At 35.9% G+C, this 23802-nt stretch overlaps 1 protein-coding gene and 1 long non-coding RNA gene across 7 annotated transcripts in view; both read right to left on the bottom strand.

The window, feature by feature from the left end:
• The window catches only part of RAD51B (RAD51 paralog B), a 642577-nt gene that overhangs the window by 374643 nt on the left and 244132 nt on the right, over positions 1-23802 (bottom strand). The gene's annotated exons all lie outside the window — the stretch shown is intronic.
• Positions 15835-19822, bottom strand: LOC306654052. The gene is made up of 2 exons (XR_013761873.1): positions 16569-19822; positions 15835-16246 (listed from the first exon to the last, which is right to left on the bottom strand). It is a non-coding gene; the product is annotated as an uncharacterized lncRNA (long non-coding RNA).

A 23802-nucleotide genomic window follows, 5' to 3' on the forward strand; every position in this document is an offset into this window, starting at 1 on the left:
TCTCATAAGTTGTCCTTTAACTAACTCATAGAATTCTTAATATGTTATGAATATTAGCCACTCTGTTATGCACGACAAAATTTTATTCCAGCTTTCATTATGGGATCATTTACATTTGGGACAATATTGATTCATCTAAGGTATAAATAATACCTTTCCTCCAAGAAAGCTAAAACTAACAGATGCAAATTCTAGTAACAATTAATAAACTCAGTAAACTAACTAAAACTATCTTAAACATAAATATGCCATTCTACTTGATAGCATATAAAATACTTTAAGGCAAAATTCAGACATTGTACGTCAAAACCTTAAGAGAGAGTTCATAGAATTTAAAGACAGTCAATATTATGAACATGTCTTTGTAATTTAGAGAAAACACTGCCCAATTATGTAAAAGGTAAATATTCTTTCTATGTGGTGAGTTTATTTAATTCGTAAGGAAGAAAACAATGATGACATGCCTACTAAATATATACTATATTCTTAATACTTTATTCACACTCACTTCCTGAGTGTTAATGGCACTGACTTCAAAAGCATCTGACAAGTAGTGCCTGATACAACCCAAAGACTATCTCCTGGAGCTGGGGAAACTGGGGAGCCTGCTGCCGTTTTTCCCTCTGAATTGTGTTCAAATAAAACCAGCCAGGACACAGCTGCAGACCAGCTGTCGGCTTTGATTTCCTATGACAGTACTAAAAACAATCACTCCAGCTTGATCACATGATAATTAAATCCAAATTACTACAGCTAAGGCACACCACGTTAAAAATTAAAGCTGCCAAGAATTGCAAAAGACTATCAGCATGAGGAACTACACTTGGCTGCATCATCGTGTATGCACACTTTGCCTTCTCATCTTAGGCCAAGTAGACAAAAGGGTTGATCATATTTGTGAAGGAGATAAACAATTACATTGGTAGGGTGAAGGAGAGAAACAAATCATTATGGCCTATTATTGACATAAATGCCATTAATAGCAGGTAATCATCAAATCAACATTCAGAAAAACTTTCCTCACAACTCAACAGACCATAAGCTCCTCAAGAACAGGGGATGTGGCTCACCATTCATTCTGACATCAGTCCTAGCACAGTGCCCAGAACATTACAAGTGCTCAAAAAATGTTTCGTTGTTGTTTTTGTTTTTGATGAATGAGAAAGGAGGCTGGGTCAGAATAGATAAGGTAAAGTGATACAGACATTTAAATATCTAGGTGACAATGGAACAGGGCTGATGACTTAAGTCTTGGTGTGATGCAACGGAAATAAGAAGTAGAATACTCCACATTTCCATGAGGTGTGGATAAGTACCTTGGAACAATCTGATTATTAAGACTATCTTTGGTATCTATATACTGTGGAGCTAAAACAAGAACAGGAAAGGAAGCATTCAGAGAAGTTACCAGAAGAAGTTTCAGAACTGAGAAGCAATATTTGTACCAATACAATCAGTAGTTAAATCCGCAGCTTACTTTCAGTAATGGCATCTACTTCAGTAAATGTCTTTTAAGTGGGGAAATGCTGGTGCCTCTAACCTGCCTGTCCACTCACTTTGGGGAAGTGGTACTGAGTGCAGGAGTGTACTGCAACCAGCAGGATTGCAGATCATTACTCATACAGATTATATGTCAATCGTATCAGAAAAGTGGGCGGGGGGACAAGCAATAGCACCGTTCTGGGTAGATAAAAGACTAGGTCTACTTGGTCTATACCCAAAGGACTTAAAATCAGCATACTACAGTGACAAAGCTACATCAATGTTTATAGCAGCTCAATTCACAATAGCTAGATTGTGGAACCAACTTAGAAGCCCTTCAATAGATGAATGGATAAAGAAACTGTGGTATATACACACAATGTAATATTATTCAGTCATAAAGAAGAATGAAATTATGGCATTTGCAGGAAAATGGGTAGAGTTAGAGAAGTGAAATAAGTCCCAAAAAACCAAAGGCTGAATGATTTTTCTGATAAGTGGATGATGATACATAATGGGGTTGGGGAGGAAGTAAGGGAAGAATGGAAGAAGGATGGATTTTGTAGAGGGAAATGATGGAGGGAGAGTACGGGGGAAAGAAAAGATAATAGAATGAGACAGACATGATTACCCTATGTACAGGTATGGTTACACAAAAGGTATGACTACTTCATGTACAACCAGAGAAACAATAGTTGTACCCCATTTGTGTACAATGAATCAAAATTTTAAAAAGTGAAAAAAAAAAATAAAAGGCTGGGTCTAAATTAGGAACTGCTGACATTTCAATCTTTTGTTCTTATTTTCAAATAGTTTTATAAATGGGGAACTAAAAGATTCCCAGGAGTTTCCTTTGCCTCGATTTGAAAATGTGCCCGTGTGTTTGGCTTAAAAGACTAGATCTGTTGCATCTGCCAATGTACTGGAGACCTGAGTTCAGACCCTTAAAGAGCCATGACAGGGTTCACGTTGTGACAAGGTAAAAGTATGGAGGAGAATAGGAGCTAAAAATGTGACTTCTAATGTCAGTTAAAGGAGGGAATGTGGATTTGTATTCTAAATTATAAAAAATAAAAAGGTACTGAGGAGATAGCAAGCAAGCTCTCAAAGTCAAGCAGTTAAGATTAGGCCCCAGTGAATTAGGAATGAGCATTGTTCAGTGGACTTGAAAACAATTCAGTATAAGGTGAGGCTCCAGAGACTAAACCCGTATGAGTGCAACATTATACTAGGATTCCTAACTCTGAGTGTTAACTGAATTTCCTGGATGAGGTTATGTTGTGGATAGGTTATGCTTCAATAGTAGACCCCCAAAAGACTCTTTAAAAAATTCCTTTAAAAGCAGCTCTACATATCATACCATACTTACTGCTGGAAGAGCTGGCAGAGATCCTGCTATGAGCTACCCGCCAGCAGCGGGGTTAGAAGACAGGACAGTGAAGCTTCTGATCAGCAGAAGGGCCTGTAGTAAACCATAGGTACAATGACCAGACAATGGGCAACAAGGTGGAGAGGGAGGTCAGCAGGAGGAACACACAGGTAATGTAACCTGAGGGCTGGGAAACACAAAGTACAATCACAAATCCAAGGCTTAATAATATAATACATATCACTACAGATGACCATCTACATTGAGTTTGTTATGGGATGTAATTGCGCCCTTCTTGCTGGCAGCCATTTCAGAAGACCTGGGTGGCACCTCTGGCAAGCTGCCCAACGTGGTCCTTCCTTGGATATATTTTGGCAGGAACGGAAGTACTGGGTAAAGGAAGTGGTTTGGTGAACATTACTAGATTTTTAGATTAACCAAAACCAAAGTACTTAGGATGGCATTGTAGTGAGGTTGTGCTGTATTTTCATCTCAGAACAGAAAGAACTGCCACAGGTTTGATATGTGAAAAGACTTGAAAGCAGACACCTACTCACCAAGAGCAAATAATAATTTAAGATGGATGAATTGAAAAGACATGCAATAGCACAACCACATAAGTTTTTGTGTATGTAAATTTGCTTGCTTTTTCAACCACTGATATTCTGTTTCTGAAAATGTATTCCTATCCCCTATTCTCCTCTAACAAAACCCAATCAGTTTCTGACAGCTCTTTCCCAAACAGCTGCCTTTCATTTAATTTCATTTAGTGTGCAAGCCGTTTCAAGTTGCATGCACAAACATACTGTGAAGAATTCATTTTCTCTAGTTTCCTGGTGACAATAAAAGAATTTAATAATAAAAAAAGTTGAACTTTGGTCTGAAATGTTGCTGTCCTGCCGAAATGGTGAGTTATACAAGTGGAAATGATCCAAAGGTTATTTGTTCTACCCCCTACCATGCAAAAAGAGCCTAAACAGATCCTTTCATGTAATTATCTTACTTGTCTTTTTAAAATCTTGTAAGAAAAATTCCACATTCTCACTAAATAAATTTGGTCCAGACCTTGATAATTTGAAAAATAAACTTCCCTAGAGATAAGTGCAGGGGGAAAAAACAGATTTAGGACTCACAAACAAGAACAAGTCAGATGACAGAATTTAAAAACCAGTTTAATTCTAGAGTACATACACAGGAGAGTAACAGGGAAGATATTTGCTAAAGGAAACGGAGTTCTTGAAGGAAAGAGACATAATATTGCACAACAGTTTAGGATTATGGACTTTATGGTTCAATAACCATGTATGCAAATTCTACTAATGCCACTCTAAGGTACAGTTCACTTCTCTTCAAAATGAGTATTAGCAATAACATTTCTTGGGTGCTTATTATATGTCAGCCACTATTCTAAGTGTCTTACATATATTAATTAATTCATAAATACTTAAATAATAGAGTTGTATAGATTAAATAATGTTCTTAAAGGGTTGTCACGGTTCTTATGTTCAATAAATACTAAAAATTATTTCCACTTCTGTTCACAAAAACCAAAAGTTTCACTAATAAGACTTTGGATCCATGGGGCTGGGGTTGTGGCTCAGTGGCAGAGCGCTCACCTAGCACGCATGAGGCCCTGGGTTTGATCCTCAACCCCACATAAAAATAAAATAAAGGTATTGTGTTAACCTACAACTAAAAGTGTGGGTGTGTGTGTGTGTGTGTGTGTGTGTGTGTGTGAAATTCCTTAAAAAGAAAAAAAATTTTTGGATCCAAAAACCTAAAAAAAATAAATAAAACTAAAATAAGCAATGCCACTTTGCTCCCTCCCTGCTTCTCTTCCATGCAATGCAGGAAACAAGCTTGAGCAAGACCTGAGAAAGGGAGGATGTTCTATTTTGTTCCTTTACATTAGTAATAATGGTAAGAAGAAGAGATTGTGAAACAGTATGAACACCTTTCAGTCTCTTCATCACAGTGTCACTCACCCTCTACTTCTTCCCACTCTTTGCTCTCCATACTCTCCCTCAATTCTAGCCCACCATGATCTTGAATGCCACAGGGTGTATCAAACGTAGACCTGTGCTGTCCCTTGTAGACAGCTTAGTCCCTATCTTAAATTTTCACCTTTCATGGAAGATAGGCTAAACTTGATTTTTCAGTTCCTCAATAGTTCCTCAATGTGAAGGTCTTTGGAAATGGCAGATATCTAGTTATGAACTATAACGGAATGTGGGCCTAGGGTCTCAGCAGGCAATAAAACCAGTTCTCTTTGTGATCTTTCTACGTTCAGTGCAGCCACAACTTAAACTCAAGTAAGATATAACAAGGGTGACTATGGAGTCATTTGGCCAAAGATTTTTCCCTACTCAGAGGAAAGTAGAAAAGAATGGCTTACTTCATACAGGGTGAATATAGTGACATACTAGGAAAAAACAAATGAGAAAACTGAATTAACCCTGTCAAAGAGAAGTAATGAAAAAAATTTTAAACCACAATTTTATAGGAATACGATAGGATAGGGGATAGGAATAGGAAAGACAGTGGAATAATCTGACATAACTTTCCAGTGTATGTATATAAATACACCACAGTGAATCTCAATATCATGTATATCCACAAGACTGGGATCCTAATTAGAATAAGACATACTCTATGTTTGTATAAATATGTCAAAATACACTCTACTGTCAGGTGTAACTAAAAAAAAAACAAATAAAAAAATTAAAAATTAAATAAAATATTCTTCAGCATTAAACTATATTGTTTTTAGAAACTCACATGAATAAATAGCCATTTTTTAAGATACCCATTCCCACCACATTTAAAAATTGAATAATCTATTGTGGTTTAAGTAAAATGGATTACCTATTCATCTAGGTTCAAAACTGTTTTGAAGATTAGAAGATAAAAATTATTCAAAATATGTTATCTCACCATGAGGCCACTGGAAGCAACAACTAGGTTAGTCAAGGATTAAGGGAGCCAAATTGAAGGTTTCTGTCACTTGAATGACCAAGAGGCAAACAGGAAAGGTTGCTTGAGAGTAGAACCCATGTGTTCACAATTCAAATTAACTGTTAAAATGTGGCCGGAAACTAAAGCTCTGCTAAAGACTTCTCTCCAAGCATGACAAGAACTTGGCAGGTATTGGCTGCAGGGATACTCAGCACCCACTTTTTTTAAGGGACTAAAACCTGGGCTGGGGTTGTGGCTCAGTGGTAGAGTGCTTGCCTACCACATGTGAGGTCCTGGGTTCAATTCTCAGCACCACATAAAAAACAAATAAATATCATGTACATCTAAACTAAAAATATATTTTTTAAAAAAAGAGGTTAAAACCTCATCTATTTTGAAAGGGAGACTGGAAATGGAGTTAGTGTTACCATGCCTTGTGTTATCAAGTCCTGCTGCCCACTCTTTCCCCTTCAGCCCCACATTTCCATCACTAACAAGAACGCCTGGGCCAAACACCACATCCAGAAACACAGCTCTTTGTTGTCTCTGCTCCAGGCCCCAAATAACTGGTTTCTTTTTCAAGTCCTGAATAAGAAGTAACAATAGCAGAGGAGCTCCAGTCACGCCCCTGGGGAAATGCACTGGGGATGCCAATAGAAAAGACCCATCTCCTCGCAAAGATTTTATCTTCTCTTTCTACTGAGCTCCTTAATTCCCTCAGAAAACTTTGCTTCCTGTTATATAATACTTTGGGGAGGACGCTCATACTTCTCACTAGCACCGCGCCAGAACACTCAAGAAATAAAACTTACTTGAATCTTATGTTTACAAAAGAAAAAGGCATGTACAAATTCAAACTGTAAGCTGGGCTCACAGTCACATTATAAAAGTCATATTCGACCTGCCTGCATTTTATCAAACCATGAATCATTTCTACACTGACCCCCCCAAGACTTTTGTGCTCTGGCCAGGAGCATTTCAAATGTGTGGTCATCGAGTGCCATGAATAACAAAAAATGCAGGAAAAGCAGTTTCTAAATCAAATCTGTACACTTGAAAATAAACACATTCCCAAATGATGTAATTACAACAATATGCCACTCTTGCTTTGAAAATTAATATAATATTACAATTTTTAAAAAAGAGATCAAGAAGGAAATATGACATCATATTGTTCTGAATCAGTTTTTTCCTGTATTTAACAAGGCTAGCTGGTGTAAAGTAAGGCAATTTAAAAAAGATAAAAATAAAGAAAATTATAGGTCCTCATAGACAATAAAGGTCCAGATTATATTGTACTTGAAGTGAAATAATTCACACACAGATAATTGAAGTGGTATACTGAATCTAAACCCTCAAAGTAATAGGTGTTTTTAAATACATCCACTTTTTAATGAGATATAATAACATAACATAAAATTCACCCTTTTAAAGTATATAAGTCAATGTTTTTGAATATACACATAGACATTTGTAACCATCACCAGTATCTAATTCCAGAACATTTTCATTTCCCTAAAAAGAAACCCCATATCCATTTGTAAGTTACTCCCATCCCTCCCTCTCTCCAAGTCCTGGCAATCACTAACCTATTTTCTATTTCCATAAATTGGCTTATTCTGAATATTTCATATAGATGGAATTATGCAATATGTAGGAGTGATTAGCCTTTTCACTTAACATTCATTCATGTTAAAACATGAAACAGCACTATACTCCTTTCATCACTATATAATATTCTATTGTACAGATCTACCACGCTTCCTTGCTTCATTCATCAGATGACAGACCTTTGGGTGGTTTCTATATTTTGGTTATGATGAATAACACTTCTATGACTATGTGTGAGTTTTTGTGTGGACATGTTTTCAATTCTCCTGGGCATCTACTTGGGTATGAAGTTGCTGGGTTGCACAGTAAACTCACCGTAACTTCTGGAAGAATACTAAGCTTTTCCAAAGTGGCTGTACCATTTTGCATTCCCACCAGCAACTCATGAGGGTTCCAGTTGCTGTGTATCCCCACCAATGTTTGTTACTGTTTGTCTTTTTTATTATAACCATCCTAGTGGTGAAAAGTAGTATCTTATGTGGTCTTGATTTGTATTCTGCCAATGGTTAATGCTATTGAATATCTTTTCATGTGTTTATTGGCTAGTTCTATATTTTTTTTTTTTAAATGTCTACTCAAATTATTTACCTGTCTTCCATTGGGCTATTTGTCTTTTCATTTTTGTATTATAAGAATTATTTCTATTTTCTGGATACTAGACCCTTATCAGATACGAGATTTGCAACTACTTTCTTCCATTCTATGAATAGTCTTTCAGTGTCTTTATGGGGCACTATGAAACACAAAAGTTAATTTTGATGAAGTCTAATTTATTTATTTTTACTTTGGTTGCTTTTGGTGTCATAGCTAAGAAACCATTATCTAGTTCAAGTCATAATGAGTTATACCTATACTTTCTTCTAACAGTTTTACAGTTTTATTTTTTAATATTTTGTTTTAATTGTAGGAGGACACAGTACCTTTATTTTATTTTATGTGATGTTGGGGATTGAACCCAGGGTCTCACACAGGCTACGTGAGGGTCCACCACTGAGTCACAGCCCCAGCCCCAGCCCAGTTTTACATCTCGTGTTCAGGTGTCTGGTCCATGTGGAATTTGATGTGAAGTGGGAGTTTAACTTTATTCTTTTGCATGCAGCTCTTCAATTCACCCAATATTATTTATTGAAGAGACTGCTCTTTGCCCCATTGAATGATCTTGGCACCCTCATCAAAAACTGATTGTCCATAAATGAAAGCATTTACTTCTCACCCATAATTCTAATTCATTGATCTTATTTTTATCCCATGCTGATAGCACACTGTCTGGATTATTGCAGCTCTGTGGTACATTCTGAAATTGGAAAATGTGAGTCCTCCCACTTTATTCTCTTTTTCCTACCAAAAGCACTATACAGATTTAATGCAATCCTTATTAAGGTTCAATGATGTTCTTCATAGAAATAGAAAAAGCTGTCATGAGATTCATTTGGAAAAATAAGAGGCCCAAAATAGCCAAAGCAATGCTTAGCAAGAAAAGTAAAGCAGGAGGCATCACAATACCAGACCTTAAATTATACTACAGAGCTATAATAACAAAAACAGTATGGCATTGTCACCAAAACAGATATGAAGACCAATGATACAGAGAATAGAAGACACAGAAACAAACACACATAAATACAGTTATCTCAGAGTAGTTAAAGGCACCATAAACATACATTAGAGAAAAGATAACCTCTTCAACAAATGGTGCTGGAAATGCTGGAAATTCAAAAGCAATAAAATGAAATTAGACCCCTATCTTTTACCCTGCACAAAACTCAACTCTATGTGGATCAAGGACCTAGGCATTAAACCAGAGATCTTGTGCCTACTAGAAGAAAAAGTAGGCCCAAATCTCCATCATGTCAGCTTAGAAACTGAATTCCTCAACAGGACTCCTAAAGTGAAAGAAGAAAAATCAAGAATCAATAAATGAGATTGTACCAAACTAAAAAGCTTCTTTACAGCAAAGGAAACAATCAAGAACAAGAAGAGAGAGCCTACAGAATGGGAGAAAATCTTTGCCACCTGCACTTCAGGTAGAATATTAATCTCCAGGATATATAAAGAATTCAAAAAACTTAACGCCAAAAAAATCCCCAAATAACCTAATCAACAATTGGGCAAAGGAACTGAACAGACACTTCACAAAAATACGAAAGGACAACAAATATGTGAAAAATGTTCACCATCACTAGCAACTAGAGAAATACAAATTAAAACTACACTGAAATTTCAACTCACTCCAGTCAGAATGGCAATTATCTAGAATACAAATCACAATAAATATTGGTAAGGATGTGGGGGAAAAGATTCACTCATACATTGCTGGTGGGAATACAAATTGGTGCAACCACTCTGGAAAGCAGTATGGAGATTCCTCAGAAAACCTGGAATGAACCCACCATTTGATCCAGTTATCCCACTTAAAATTGGCATACTACAGTGACATAGCCCCATCAATGTTCATAGCAACTCAATTCACAATAGCTAACCTGTGGAATAAACCCAGATGCCCTTCAATCAATGGATGGGTAAAGAAAAAGTGGTATATATACACAATGGAACTTTACTCAGTCATAAAGAAGATGAAATTATGGCATTTGCCATTAATGGATGAAATCGTGCTAAGTAAAATAAGCCAATTCCAAAAAACCAAAGACCCAATGTTCTCTCTGATATGCAAATACTGACTCTCAATGGGGTCAGGGGAAGCAAAGGTTCATGGAACTGGACTGGGGGAATGGGGGAAAGGGAGGGGGTATGAGAATAGGAAAGAAAGTAGAATTAATCAGACATGACTTTCCTATGTTCATATATGAATATACAATCAGTGAAATTCCACATCATGTAAACCACAAGAATGAGAAGTTATACTCCATGTATGATATGCCAAATACATTCTATGATATGTCAAAATACATTCTACTGTCATGTATATGTAAAAGAACAACAACAAAAAGATGGTTTTGACATTTTGGGATCCCACTGAATTTCAATACCATTTGGGGTTTTGATAGGGATTGTGTTAAATTTGTAGGTCAATTTAGAGTTCATTTCTATCTTAGTAATATTAAGTCTACCGAATTATAAATGTGAGACATCTTTCATTTATTTAGAATTTCTTTTTTTAAACCAGGGAATGAACCCAGGGGCACTCAACCATTGAGCCACATCCCCAGTCCCCTTTTTTTGTTGTTGTTCATTTTGAGACAGGGTCTTGCTAAATTGCTGGGGCTGGCCTCCAACTTGCAATCCTCCTACCTCAGCCTCCTGAGCTACTGGGATTAAAGGCATGTGCCACCACAGCCAGCTATTTAAGCTTCTTTAATTTCTTTCAACAATGTTTCATAATTTTCACTGTACAAATCTTAGAAAATTTTTGGTTCAATGAATTCCTAAATAAAGTGTGTTTTTGACATTCAAAGTTTTAGGTTTTAGTGTCCCTTCTAGCTCTTTTGAAGCATCAAGGTTAAAATGGCATATTTGTTTATGAACTTCATATTGTATGCTATATTTCTGTCAGTTTGATTATATCCATAGTTACATGTGCATGTGTTCAGACCAATTCCAGATGTTAATAAACATCTTAATGAAAAAGGAAATAATGCTGAAACAATAAGACACAACAGGGTTCAAACTGGAATTAAATATAATGAGTTCAAACTAAAATTTGGTCACTCACAGGCTATGCAACACTAGAAAATTTGTTCTCTTTCTTAGGCTCAGCTTTCTTGTGTGTTAAATTAAGACAATCTCTACCTTAAGGGTATTATATAAATTAGAAACATACATAAAAGCCAATACTTTGTCCTTTTCATTATTATATCCCTAGCCTCTAGGATCAATGCTTTGTGTCTAAAGGGTATAAAATGAATAGTTACTAAGTGAATTAGCAAAATGTCTAAAGTAGAATGTAGCAAAAGTTAGAGTTCAATAAATGGCAGAGATAATTATAATCATCGTCATGATGAGATTATTGACACTGGCATAAATAACATCATGTTCCAATGAAGCATTAAATAAACTGAGCTAGACATGGTGAAAAATGCCTGCAATCCCAGCTACTTGGGAGACAGAGGCAGGAGAATGGTAAGTTTGAAGCCATCCTGGGCAACTTAGTGAGACCCTGTCTCAAAATTAAAAAAAAAAAAAGGGACTGGGGATGTAGCTTATTTATAGAGTATTTGTGTGTACACACATACACACACACACACACACACACACAGTAGTATACCTACTCTGAAAGGAATGGAAATATAAATAAATTTAGAGAGAAACATTGTAAATCTGAAAAGAACAAAGGAGAACTTTAACAATTCCAATATGGCACAGATATTGCACTTCATCTTTAAATTGACTTTTATTTTCTTAACATTGCTCAATACAGGAAAGACTAGAAAACATTGCGCCAGACGGGGTAATATTCAAGGACAGAATAACAAGAGAGAAAAAAACTACCATGCCTACTCTATAGTGATGATAATAGAATATTAATAATGCTAGAAAGGTACTCTAATTTTTTTTTTTTTTTTTTTTTTTTTTTTTGGTGCTGGGATTGAGCCCAGGGCCTTGTGCTTACAAGGCAAGCCCTCTACCAACTGAGCTATCTCCCCAGCCCCGTACTCTAATTTTTAAAAAATAGAACGAAATGGTTTTTAGGTTCTTCTGTAAATTTCCTTAGGTTTTGTTTTTTGTTTTTTGTCTTTTTACTTTTCACCCAGGAATATTTATTAATATAATTAAACATATTTGTACATTTAAAGATAGAAATACCAACCTGAAGAGGTAGAGAAAGAGCTTAACAGAAAGGAGGAATAGATGAAAGTCACTTGTAGATATAAAGTGAGCTATAAGCACAGACAATGTAAATGGGCAGTTTATTTTTTTAAAGAAGAAAAAGAGGCCTGGCTCAGTGGCAGACACCTGTAATTCCAGATACTCAGGAGGTTGAGGCAGAGGATCCCAAGTTTAAGGCCAGCAATTTAGTGAGAACCTGTCCCAAAATAATATAAAAGAGCAGGGAATGAAGCGGAGTGGCAAAGCAAGCCTGGGTTCAATCCCTGGTACCACGGGGTGATGGGGGGCGGAGATGGGGAGAGCCCACAAATATGCCTGGCAAGAAACATCTAGTTTCCTATAATTTCTCAAAACTTCATGGAACAAAAACTAATGCTCAAACCAAAATTCAAGTGCAGTTACTCTGAAAATGCCTTCTGATGTTTCAGCTGATTGCTTTTTCATTTCCTATAGTTCCATCCTCTAAAAACATTTAGAAGGAGCTACTTTAAGAGTAAGACTCTGAAACACTTTCAACTTAACATTAGTCATTACTAATTGGTTTAAAAAATCAATTTTTTCCATCTCTATTTTATTCATACCATCACAAATAAAAAAGAAGATTTTAGGTATTGTTGCAGGCAGGACAAAGAATAAAACCTTTCAGAAGATTCAAAAGCTAGAAGCTACATAATCCTGACCAAAAAAAAAAAAAAAAAAAAAAAAGAGAGAGAGAGGAAAAAAAAAAAAAAAAGGCGGCAGCTGCTATATAATCCTGTCACTTACATTGCTAAAGTTTGCCTCTCTGCTTTCAGAGACAGCTTATCCCACCAAACAAAAGTCGTTGCTCTAACTGATGGACAGGATTCAAAAGACCTTTGCAAAATACTAACAAAAGCAAATAATAATTTAAGGTTAAATGTAATATGTAGAGTCTGAAATGAAATCACAAATATTGTCATGCATTCTGTATTGATTTGAAAGTCTTATTTTTCTCCTTAAAAAAATAATAAAATCATTCTATTTTTAAAAATTTTAAACAATCCATGAATTTTTTTTTTTAAATAAGCAACCAGTTGCCTGGCACGTGTGAGGCCCTGAGTTCAATCCTTACTACTGCAAAAAATAAAATAAAATCAAAAGTATAAAATGAATGTAAAATTTTCCCTCCCTGACTTATAGCCCCACAGTCCTTTTCCCCCAACAAAACCACTGTTTATTAGTAACAACTTGAAGTTTTCCATACATAGGTAAGTGTAATCAGTCACACATATACAGAAGAAACTGAAAGTAGTCTACTATTGACAAGTGTGAACCACCTCCTTTAATACAAAATAAAATTGTGCACTTACCTAAATTTTTATTTTATTGCCAATGTCATAGTATAACAGAGTAATTAGAGAACCAAAAACTGCATGTTGGGGAATTTTACCAGTCTCTTGTTCTACAGGTCAGGAAAATGCAGCTCAGATAATTGGTAAGTTATCCAAAGTTGATTACTACAAAAACTATTCCTAACTCTTACCACTTGAAGCTCTGGGTATTTATTTCTTCTATGATTTTAAAGATACTGCTATCTTCTAATAGACCTTAGAACACCTTTCTCAATAGGAAAAAAAAAATCCTTCTTTTCTTTAGAAGAAAAGAAGTTATAAACCATTGAAGTTTTTATGTGCCACTTCATCGAGGAGGGGAAAAGAGCTTATTTAGTTTCATCTAAAACAACAGTTCTGCCTCCTGGACAGACTCAACAGATATTCTATATTCTTAAGAAGCAAATAAAAATAAAACATAAACCTTATGAATTTATTATTTTCTCAGGTAAGCACTTACAAATTCACAGTTCACAAGCCCCAACCTGTGTCCTGTATAATAAACAGATATCTCATTAAGAAATTCTAGAGGGAAAGTTCCTGGTTTCATCAGAAGTGAATGAAACCTATGGTGGATTTCCTGCAATCCACTTAAAAGAATCATGTGGGCCAACGTTCACCCAGTTGGTATGTGAGCAGAGACATGATGTCAACAGTGTCTAGAGATAACTCTGTTCCAAAGCAGCTGTTTGGTGAAGCTGCACAGTGATGAAAAGTGTTGCATGGAATGACTGCTAGGAGAACAGATTAGACAACAGAGCTTTAAGACTCGAAATGCGGTTTGGGTCACACTGTGTCACCATGTCACTGTAGGCCTATCTGCTAAGTACTTTGTTTTTCAGTTGACCTGTTTTTTTAATTGGTCCCAACACTATTTATTGGTGTGGGGTGTTCAGGAACATGAGACAACAATGGCATTGCTCAAAGAACCTACTATGCTTGAGTTCTTAAAAAAAAAAAAAAAAAAAAAATCAAAACAGTGCCTAGAAGCAGTTGTTTGCCTTCTGTCATACCTTTGCAAACTTCTCTAAAAGCCAGGATCTTTATTCCCCATTATCTATTATATAATCTCTTTCTGATTCTTTAAACCTTTCAAAAATTACACAGAAATAAAAACTGCCACTTAAGCCTGGTCTGGCACTAAATACTAAAACTTCTGTAGATTGTTAGCAATAAAAATGCCAAATAAAAATCTCCCGGATACACTCTTTCTTTCACTCTGTATATGTTGCTACCTTGAGTTTCTGGGATTTGTCTCCAACATAAACAGTACTAGTGTCACACTGAAGGAGGTTACCTCAGCCCTCTGAAAACTGTGGCTGGGTGAGCTCTACTTCCTAAAACAAACACAGCAGGAGGTGCCTTCCTGCAGGCCACAGCCCTAATACTGACAAATGCCAACCAGTGCTTCTAATAGGAGACAGAATATCTTAACCTGCAAAACTCCATACACATTTACAGGATTAATTAAATATATTTTTCATGTACAAAGCACTTCTGTTTGGGGGGGCTTATTTAATCCTGATGCCTTTTTAAAAATTAATTTTCTTGAAAAAATTGCTCCCTATCTAACGTGATCTGTCCGAAGCAATCGATGTGTTTTCCTCTCTTTTATCCTCAGGAATAAGGCCTGTTCTTATTCAGTCTCTCTAATGTAACCTACAAACGATTCCTTCCCCTTCCACATCAATGTGTACACCATGTTAAATTGACTTTGCACTCTGAAGCCAATGAGAAATGATGGCAGGTTCTGGAGGCAGATGTAAAACATTATAACAATAGTCACAGCAACCCACACTGTATTCAGAAGAAGAAGAGTAAAATTTCAATTATTACCACATAATCTAATACCTTATACCTAATGAAAATCTTTGTTTTGGGTTTTTACCTTTGAGTTGCTTGCCTTTGGACCACTTCATTTTATGACCCTCCCGCTCAATGATAGGAAGAAAAACACAACAAATTGTACTCAATATGGTAGTTTATTTCCTAGTTCCTCACAAAAGATTTGTTGGAAACATAGATTGAAGTTATTTTGGTGACTCATAAGGTTTTGAATTATACAAGGAATCCCACTTAATTATTTTATTAAGTATTCTTTATAAGTCAATAAAGTAAACTGCTATAGCACTCTTCATTGTATATAATACTGAGCTCTAAGCAGGTCAAAAGACGTGTATTAGAAAAGTTAAAAAAACAAGGGGGTCAAGATCTGGGGGAGTTCCTGCATTCCTGTTTGGTAGCTGAATACTTCCAAGCAAGCCATTTACCCACTCTGGGCTTCATTTTGCTCTCTGCAAAAGAGTAGAGGGTGGGTCAATGATCTCTAAGGCTCTATGAGTCTATGAAAATATTTTGGGCAATTAAATATCCATAGCCCCTTTGAGGTAAGTTAATCAAGTAAAAATTATTCATATCAGTTTGTTTGTCTGTTTTTGTGATACTGGGGTCAAACCTAGGGCTTAATAAATGGTTGTTAAGTGTTCTGCCACTGAGCTACAGCCCCAGTCCCAGGAAGATTTTTTAAAAGTAAGGCACAATAGATGGATGAGAGACCAGGGTCCATACTTAGTAAATAAGAGGAACCAAGTAACCCGTGTCCTCAAGGTAGTTTACTGAATTTCTGACAGGGACTACACTAAAACTCCAAAAATCTTCCTGAAAAAAAGTACAGACTCTCAAAATAAAACCTCTGTGGAACATGCAAAGCTCTTACATGCACAACAGGCAAATGAGTGTCAGATAAAATTTACAAAAATAGGGCTGGGGTGTGGCTCAGAGGTAGAGCTCTTGCCTCACGTATGTGGGGCACTGGGTTCAGTCCTCAGCACCACATATAAATAAATGAATAAAATAAAGGTCTATAAACATCTAAAAATATATTTTAAAAATTTACAAAAATAGTTTTTAAAGTCGTTTTTTTCAATAAGGAATTCTTTATTTGATGACATTTCCTTCTACAGTTGAGGTCTTTGGAAACACACTTCTGTCTTCTTTTCCCATCAAACTCACACATGTTTACATGGGCAAACTATTCCAAGCATGAACTAAGTCATAAGACAAGAGTTTGATCAGGAAGAAAGTCAAGGAGAACTTCCCTCCTCCTCTGAAATTTTAACTCCTATCCAGGTCCTCCCTCTCACCCCATACTCCTCTCATAAAACGCAGTATTTATTTATCTTTGATTCTCCTCAGAGGTGCCTGGAGAAGCCTGTCGAGTGAGCTGCCACCTTCCAGATTTAATCGGTTTTCCTCAGTTGTTTGGCAGCTCTAAATGCAGAAACCAAAAACTCTTCTGCTCGACTGGATACAGGAACTGGCATAGCCTCATGCGTATTTCATCTAAGCGGAACAATAACAATATTAAGTTCCCTCCCATCACAATGGCCCTAGTGTTATTTGGTTGAGTTGTCACTCCACCTGTCAGCTGCCACCAGAGGACAACAATTTACAAATTTACACAGTTTTCTTAGGAATTTTCTTTTTCTTATTTTTTCCTCCTTCTCTTCCCCCTCCTCTTTCTCTCTCTCTCTCTTTCTTTCTTGGGACTCTACATTCCTGTTGCTTCTATTTTTCAAGGAATGGGAGCTTATTTGAACATAAATTTTTACAACTTAGGAAGGATATCCTGCTTACAAATTGGAAACTGCCACAGAGCACACTTAACTATAGTACACTGATGACAGAACAAAGAATAATATCCAAAATTATGATTTCTTTTTTGTTACTGAAGTTAAAGGGTCTAAGATTATTTTACCTGGAGTCACAAGTTGGGTTGGGAGGCTGAGAAAAGGAAATTGATAATATCTATATCTAGTTACAATGAGGGTATTTTATATACATCCACAACCTGGGCCAAACCTCAAAGATATGAAAACCTATGACAATTTCACACACCCTGAGCATCATGACTAAATATTAGTAGGTTGGGGATTTGTTCCCTGTGTTAGGAACCTCTAACCAATAAGAATTTCTGGGTTCTTCTCCACAGAAAAGGGCAGAAAGTGATAAGAAGATAGGGAGAAGAAAGGGACTGCCCCATACTGGGAGTAGCCAACTTCAGAAAATCAAGGAATTCAGGAGAGCAGGGTTTTTGAATCATGGTATATAATATGGATAAAGAACAGACTGTGTAGTTATAATAAACAATGCTGATATTTAACAGTCTTGTCTACTACTGTCTCCAGAGCCCCTAGAGCAAAAGACTGATACATAAAAAGTACGCAAAATGCTATTCTCTGCCCAGAACCCTTCCTAACCAACACTACCATCAAGCACACAGCTCTTCTCTTACTTCACTCAGCTCTCTGCTCAAATTTCTCCTCTGTAGACATGCCCTGACTGTATGCTTCAGAATTTTCTTATCCCTCTTCAATTTCTTCAATACACTTAATGCTACCCAGCATTGTATATCTATTTTCTTATCTTTTATTCCCCCCAGTGCTGGGGATAGAATCAAGGGTCTTGTACATGCAAAGCATATGCTCTACCACTGAGCTACATCTTTGGTCCTATTTGCTTATTTTTAAATGCCTGAGCAAGTACTGTTTTGTTCTCCAGTCTCTGAAACAATATCTGGCACATAATAAGTATTCAATAAACAGTTATTTAAGGAATGAATGGCTAGACTGGATTATAACCTACAAACTTATATATAACCTACAAACTGTCCACTCAGTTTGTATATAAACAATCACTGTTATTTACTGAATGTCACAAGTCATGAGACTGTACACAAAGGGCTTTCAGAACAAGGAGTAAGGGTATCTGAATCAGACTGGCAGATGCCAGTAACGTTCTTCCAGTGAAATGGCAGTGAAGTGTTCTGCAGAATGAACAGCATGTGGGAGATCAGGTTATGCAGTCACATGATCAAACAAGGTTAGTAGAGAAGAATGGTGGGAAGTAAGACCAGAAAGATTTAGGGGATGCATGAAGACCCTGGATGCTAAACTAAATTAATTCTTGAAGCACTGATAGTTTTAAGCAGAGGAGTAACAAGATCTGATTGGCATTTTAGGAATACCATTGGATAACACTATAGAACATGGATTAGAAAAGGCCAGAATAGCATGTGTGAGGCCATGAGTTCAACCACACAGCTCACATACACACAAAAGAATAGAGGAAGATAGGTTTTTGCGATAGTTCAGACAGAAGCAATGAATCTAAGACAATTCATCATGACATTTATTTATTCTTTTCTTTATTTCTTCAACCAAGAATTCTTAGTGCCTGCTTACTTGAGGCTGTGTGCAAGGCCCTTGAAATAGATGACAGCAATGGGAATGGAAGAGTCAACTTTAAAGCTGTAAGCAGATAAAATATAAAGAATTGGCTGATCAATCAGAGGAGTTTACTATGACTGCCATGTACACGATCTGAGTGGGTAGGTACAGAGTAGTGCCATTCACCAAAACAGGAAATGGAGTAGGGGAAGGAAAGGGAATGAAAGTAAGCGTGACTTTACTTGGTGGAAAACAATATGTGAAGTTTCAGATGGTCTGAAATACCTGCTGAACATTCAATTACAGATGTCACTGAATACTGAGCAAGAGACAGGGAATTCATTATCCTCATGAAAACAAGCTGAAAATTTATTTCATCCTCTGAGACTTTAAATTTCTTATTCATATCCTCAGACAAAAATATTCAACTTAAATTTCTTTGGTGGGAAAGGAAATGTTTTCATAAAAAATAACTGTATACATTTACTAAGAAATATGAACTTGGAAAAATACAAATTAGAACAGGACATGGTAGCCTGTGCCTGTATTTCCTTGCCACTCAGGAAACTAAGATAGACGAATCAAAATTTGAGGACATCCTAGGCAACACAGTGGAACCCCATCTCAAAAAAAAGGAAAAAAAAAACCCACAAATTAAAAGACAATTACTTTTCAGAAAAATAACTCTTTCTATTGATATTCAACAATTCTGGAATTCTGCTAATTCTAGGCAAGAGACAATTCTATAATAAACAATGGAAAAAGAGTAAGAGGGAAAAGAAATGAGGAAGATGAATGTGTACATGTGACCTTCCTAGGAGAAATGGGATTTAACTCTCAAGTAAAGAGAGCTTTATGAACACATATAGTTTATTCCTCCACAGGTATTAAAAATATTCTGCAAATTTGACTCCAAGCTTTCTAGTGACCAAAGTAAAGAAGAAAATACAAATAAGATTAATAAAAACTATATGATTTTTTGCAAGATAAATCATCATTTCCTGATCCTCAGATCTAAAAGGAACTTTGTCTCCAGGTCCTCTCCAAGATGGTATGGTATGATATGTGGTGTGTGGTGGCTTCCTCAAAAAAAAAAAAAAAAAAAAAAAAAAAAAAAAGGATAAATAATAATTATAAAAATTCAGTTAAAGAATTATAATAATTCAGTTAAAAACCTAGAGAAAATTAAAAAAAAATTGTTCGCAGAATTAAAGATGCTTTGATTTTTGTATTCAAGATGACTTATGCAATGTACTGGCCCATATTAAAAAAATGAAGAAACTCATAGGAAAACAAACAAACAAACAAACCTCAATCGCAGAGAAAACAGTGAATTTTATTTAGCTTATTTAGCTGTTTCCTATAGCATCCATCGTTGAAGGTCAGTGATTTAACACCAAAAAAAAAAAAAAAAAAAACCAGAGGCTGATTGATTTTTGCAAAGAGTAAAAGCAGATAAGTCTAAGTACACAGCTATCTGATGTCACAATGTGGACAAAACTAGAAGGCAGACACCAGGGAAATGGAGAACAAGTCATGCTCACAATCTTCTATAAATACCATTTCTCAGAAGCAGATTTCTGACCAACTGAACAGCAAAGGGTTCAACGTTCTTATCTCTAAAAGGAATCTGTATTCCGATTTTCTGTGGTTCCACTTCAATGTACCTACATCTTTAGATGTCCTCCTCAAAAATTAAGAAGCCTAATGAAGATATCATATTCCATATGAATAAAAATTGTGTAGAATACAGTCCATGAAAAATATGGTGAGGGCTTTGGAGTTAGGCTTGACTACAAACCCTGGTTCTGCCATTTATTGCTGTTTGACCCTAGAAAAGTTGCTTAATCTTTCTGAATCTTTCCCTTTATAATGCAGGTTGTAATGAGAAATAAATAAGTATAAAGTGCTAGTGTAATGTTGAGTATTTGGACATTAAAATAAATGGGGATGGGATCAGGGCAGAAACCAACAAAATTAATTCACCAGAAAAAAAGCAGTATACATGAAATTGAAGGTAGGGAAACAAGGAATCCATATCTGGAAAGGAAGCCTTCTTTATAATGTAATGTGATTATGATCCCAAGGGAGTATGACTTCCATTAGGTATTATATTCCTCAAGAGTGTTGGTGGGCTGAAAATACAATTCACAACTTATTTTCAAGACAAAGACCCAGACTCTTTTTCACCTTCCTTCAGTTACATATAATTAGTGTTCAGTGTTTGTTATAAACAGGAAGAACCTACACAGCAAATAATAAATGCCAATAAAATAACTCATTCATCTCACTTATAAGAAACCACCCACATATTGCTTCTGTATATCATCAGATTTAAGACGTAGTCAAAAGAACACTTATGATAAATGACTTAATTATAAACCTATACTTGCCAGAAAAAAATTTTAATTTAACAAGCAACATAAAGAATAACCAGAGCTTGCTCTCAATAGAAACTACTCATTTTGTCTTATGTCAGGTGTACACATGTACTTGAAAAGAAACATCTGCTTTCCTTCTTACAGATATCTTCATCTAAGGAAAAAAGGAGAAATTCCTGTTTCTTCCACAAAAAGCTTTAAAAGTCAAAAAAGTACAGCCAGATGTAATGTGTTTCACTTATGAATCATAAAACTTAAAATATTTTATTTCTATTCTTCTTCAATTAACCTTTTTTGGCTTATCACTAACCTACTTTCTGGTCATCTCTCCTAAAGTATATTTACTCCATTCCCAGGACAGTGGGCTAATCATACTCTACAGGTCAGGGAATGCTATTATTATGACTCTATATAAGGACCCTCTGATTTATTTTACTTTATTTTTTTCCTCTTTATCCCACTTTTCATTCTCTCCTTACTTCTATTTCAGCAAACAAATTTCTGGCAACTATCTTTGGATATGGATTATAAAGTGTGTGTTTTAAATTTCATAAATGGCAAAGTTTGATGCATACCTTTCTTATGTTTTTCACTAAAAGATCATTTTGAAATGTATCCATGATGCAGTACAACCCTCTGATTCAAACTAACTGTTGCACTGCATTCTAAAATACTCATCTGCTACCTCAATCAATGATACTACATCCAAAGACCTAAGGCCAGACGAATTAAAGCCTAAATAAAAAAGTGAACAACCCTGTGGGCCTGGACCCCTAAAAGCAGAAACTATAAGAAACAAAAAGTGATATGTTTGACCAATTTAAAATCAAGGGTGATTAAAGCCGGGTGTGATGGCACACACCTATAATTCCAGTGGCTCAGGAAGCTGAGGCAGGAGGATGCAGAGTTCAAAGCCAGCCTCAACAACTTACAGAGGTCCTAAGCAACTTATCTAGAACCTGTCTCTAAATAAAATATGAAAAAGGGCTGAGGATGTGGCTCGGTGCTTAAGCATCCCTGCTTTCAATCCCTGGTACCAAAAAAAGAAAAAAAAAAAAAAGAAAAATCAAGATGATTTAAAGACTCACATTAACTGGGAGTCTTTAAGTCACAAAAGAAGCCGAATTGCTAACAAGTATATAAGGAGGAACTCAACTTCATTAGTAAACTGAGAAATGCAATTTAAAATTAAATATGACTTTATATTCATCAGTTTGGAAAAAAGAAACAGACTAAACATATAAAATATTGGCAAGGAAGTGCAGTAGCATAAGTGTTCATATATTATTGGTAGGATATAGACTGGTGCAGCCATTCCAGGAAGCAATCTGGCAATACTTAGTGACCTTCAGAATGCGTATTCTTGATGACCTTGCAATCCTAATCCTGAGTACATGACCGGGAGAGTACCAGGATGTTCCTCCCAATATTGTTTGCACTAGCAGGCAGGAAGAGATGATCTATTTTTTTAAAACACAGTATAAAACCATACAGATCAAGACTATACAAAATATGCATCTCTTATTTCTATAATTTTTTTTAAAAAACTACCATACATTTTCTGTACAAAATTAGGGCATGTTTGCAAGCCTGAATGCAAATTTTAAAATGCCGGCATGCATTTGCACTTTATATTATTTTTCGATAGAATCAAAAGAAATGTTTCTTAAAGAACTGAATAATTTCTATAAACTAAGGCCCTAAATATATTCTACAATTACAGAAGTATTTAAATGTAAAAGCAATGTGCTTTAAAACCCTACCTAAGAAATTTATTATAATTTGCTTAAATAGCTAATCCTATCCTATTACTGTAACTAAGATCAATAATAATCAAGAAATAAAAGAGTTGAATTTTCTAAGGTTAGGTTTGTCATTCAACAACAAAAGTTCCCTATTTTTACTTTCCCATGTTGCCTTAAAATAAGTACAGTAATCCATTCTCAAGAGCTATAGCATATAAAGGCTAGAAGTTTAACAAAATGCTCTGAGCATTCCAAACACTTCATAGCAAGATTTGATGGACAGCATGTTCATGCCTGTGCCACACTTGATTATGGAGTTTATTAAGGAGTCCATACATACATGTGGCTCTGGAGTCAGGGAAAGGTCTCAGGTGCCTAGGTTTAAATAAGACAATAATTTGGACGCTCTGGAAAATCAGTGAAAAAAACTTGAATTATAAATAATTCAACTCATTTTTTGCATCTCTAGCTTTCACTTACTTTCCTAACCTTTAGGTATAAACCCAAAATGAATATCACTTGGAGCACAAAAGCCCACAAGTATCTGCTGCCTACATTTCTCCCAAGAAACTACTATCCTGAAGTGTACTTGAAAAACAAAAGGTCTTTGCAAAGCTGACATTTTCAGATACACATAAACATTTACCTGACACAGAGGCTACTAAAAGAACCACATTTAGAGTAGGGGGGAAAGTGGGGGCTGAGAAGGCATGTGTAAAATGCAAAGGAGGTGCTTGGCAAGGGTGCAATTTGAGAAGCCCAGACAGATTGGGACGTATGGCTTTGTTCCATCAAAAGGTCGTTTGAAGCACAGTATTTTAATTTTATAGTAGGGTATTGAGTTCTGAGGTTTCTGATACACCCCAGGGAACCAGCAAAAGCTAGTCTCAGCAC

This window comes from Sciurus vulgaris (genome assembly GCF_902686455.1).
Source record: "Sciurus vulgaris genome assembly, chromosome: 2".
NCBI classification, from domain to species: domain Eukaryota; kingdom Metazoa; phylum Chordata; class Mammalia; order Rodentia; family Sciuridae; genus Sciurus; species Sciurus vulgaris.